This window comes from Bombus vancouverensis, unplaced genomic scaffold (assembly GCF_051014615.1).
Source record: "Bombus vancouverensis nearcticus unplaced genomic scaffold, iyBomVanc1_principal scaffold0056, whole genome shotgun sequence".
In the NCBI taxonomy this organism is placed as follows: Eukaryota; Metazoa; Arthropoda; class Insecta; order Hymenoptera; family Apidae; genus Bombus; species Bombus vancouverensis.
The window spans coordinates 392855-395778 of record NW_027468947.1 but is presented as its reverse complement, the minus strand read 5'-3'; the positions used below and the strand labels follow the sequence as shown (position 1 = coordinate 395778).

At 34.8% G+C, this 2924-nt stretch overlaps 1 long non-coding RNA gene across 1 annotated transcript; it reads left to right on the top strand.

The window, feature by feature from the left end:
* The first annotated feature begins 414 nt into the window (after positions 1-414).
* On the top strand, positions 415-1791 carry LOC143304824 (uncharacterized). Its single transcript, XR_013061460.1, has 3 exons — positions 415-548; positions 1326-1408; positions 1643-1791. It is a non-coding gene; the product is annotated as an uncharacterized LOC143304824 (long non-coding RNA).
* The last annotated feature ends 1133 nt before the right edge of the window (positions 1792-2924 follow it).

Sequence of the window (2924 nt, the reverse complement as noted above, 5' to 3'; positions counted from 1 at the left end):
TTGGGTCAACTGTCGTATTGCCCTCGCCCCTGCAAGATATTCTGCGATAATATCGGAGCTATTTCATGGTCAAAGGACGAGATAGTTGCTGAGAGTTCTAAGCACGTCCAAGTGCGTTACTTTTACGTTAAGAACTGCGTATCGAGGGGGATACTAGATTATACTTATGTACCTAGTCCTGAGAATGTGGCTGACATTCTCACCAAAGGCCTAAATAGGATTAAGACTCAGCAATTTACCAAAGCTATGGGGCTTGTAGAAACTAGCGATCAAAGGGGAGTGTTGAGAAATGTTAAGTTGGTACGATCGCTGCTTACTACAAGCTAAGTTGGTACGACTTCTAACGACGCTCTTTTGTCTTAGAAGTCGACCACGTTGTTCTATTGACTTGGAGATTCCTGTGTGGTAAGACGTGTTATAAGACTGAAATATATTGGAGAAAACGAATCTAAGTGAATCGTTATTTTATAAACCCAAAACCTTATTAAATAACAATCAAAGCCATCTGTCCTGGGTTTTGGTTATGGTGTATGCAAATTCGTCGGGCGGTAAGTTTGCCAAGCTTAAAGCGTTCTCTATTAGTTTCTTCTGTGTGGTGTATCTTTGCGTCAGTGTATCATGGTATAATGTTTTCATTTCTCGAGTTTATCAGAAATAGGAATAACCTTTTATAGAAAAAGAAAATTTTATATTTATATATATTATATTTTTTTCTTTCCTTTTTTTCTTCTTTTTTTTTCTTCTTCCCCTTTTTCTTTTTTTTTGTTTTTTTTTATTGTTAATACCTTTGTTTTATTTTAGGTTTTACGTACTTGTTATCAGTGAAAATACATATTATGAATACTACTTGGATTGGAATTATATACTTATATGCGTACAAAATCCATTTCTACATGTTAGATATAATAATATAACAATACTACGTAGATTAATACATAATAAAATATCCTTTTACTCCGGTTATATTTATTACTAACTCTCAATTAATCTATCTTAATTATTTTCTAACCACTTTCTATATTTATCAGCTATTTTATTTCTTCTTGTTAATCTGCGAAATCCATGCATGTACACTTCCTTGTATGGTGATTGATTGTTCACGAGGTAAGTTGCACTTTCACTGTTTTCGTTATTCGTTGAACTAACACGTTTTACATTCAAACAGTAATTGGAACACTCGTAATAAACTTCTTTTCTTTTTCCAAGTTTCCGCTATCTGTGTCATTCGACGAACAGTGCCACGCCTCCACATCACCGTTATAACATTTAGCGATGCTGCTCTTTGCATTAAGGCAATTGAAGTTAATTCGTTCGTTTATTTTCAGCTGGTACATGGTGTTCCGCAAGCAGGGAGCCATAACCTATTTTGCATGTAGACCTTCTTGTATGATGATTACTTGTTTACAAGGTAACTTTCACTTCCCCTCTTTTAATTATTTATTGAATCGACATGTTGTATATTCAAACAATAATTGGAGTACACATAATAATTTTCCCTTTTTCTTTTTAGGTTTTCGCTATCTGTATTATTCGACGAACAGTGTTACACCTCCTTTTGATTTATCCATAATATAATTATAACATTTAGTAACCTTGTATTTTGCACCGAGACAACTGAAACTAATTTATTCACTTATTTTAGGTAGCTGTCATACATTGTGTTCCACGAACAACGATCCATATCCTATACTTGCACGTACACTTTCTTGTATGTTGATCACTTGTTCACAAGGTAACTTTCACTTTCACTAGTTAATTGTTCATTGAGTTAACACGTTTTATATTTAAGCAATAATTGACACACGTATAATAATTTTCCTTTTTCCTTTTAGGTGTTCGATATCTGTATTATTCGACGAACAGCACTATAACATATACTACCGCACTACGTTGCCCACTGAAATCGCTTTATTCATTGCTTATTTCGATTATGCGCTAGTTTTAACTTGTTTAAATGCACCGTTCGCGGAATCCCTTTTACTTCGATCTTGACGTTTTGGTTCTGCAAGATTTCTAGCACTTTGTATGGTCCAGTATATTGATCGGAGAATTTTCCTTTACTGGGTTCTTTTAGTAAATATATCGAATCTCCTACTTTAAAATCTTGGGGGTTGATTCGTCGGTCGTAATATTCTTTTGATCTTAGTTTGGATTTTATCAAATTTTCTCTTGCCATTCGTTGTACGGTGTTAATTTTATCGAACAGATCTTCGAGATATTCTGCGTAAGTTGGTTCCATGTTCTCTTCGATTATTACTTCACCAGTAGGTTCTCTGGCTAGATGTCCAAAAACTAATTCGTGCGGGGAGAATTTCGTTCCTTCGTGTACAGAGGTATTATAGGAAAACATAGCTAATTCTACCCATTCGTCCCAATTTTTGGAATTTTCAATGTATAATTTGAGATATTCTATCAGCACGTGGTGAGATCTTTCGATTGAACCGTTACTTTGTGGATGATATGCCGTCGTGGTATATTGTTTGATGCGGAATCTCTTTGCTACTTTCTTCATTAGTGAGGATGTAAAGTTCGTTCCTTGATCAGTGAGAATAGCTCTCGGTGACCCGAAACGACAAATAAATCGCTTTACAAAAACGTCCGCTATCTCCGCTGAAGAGATTCCTCCTAGTGGAATCCCAATTGAGTATTTTGTTAATAAGTCTTGGATAGTTGATATATATTCGTTTCCCTTTTGGGTTTTTGGTAATGGACCTATAATATCCATACTAACCTTATCGAACGCTTTACCTGGTGTGTCTGTAAGTACCATTGGTTGCTTTGCTTTTATTCTTGTGAGTTTCTTCAATTGGCATTCCTTACATGTTATTACGTAATCTTGAATTTCCTTTTTCATATTTTCCCAATAGTAATGTTGTCGTATTCTTTGATAAGTTTTTGTTATTCCTTTGTGTCCTGCTACGCTT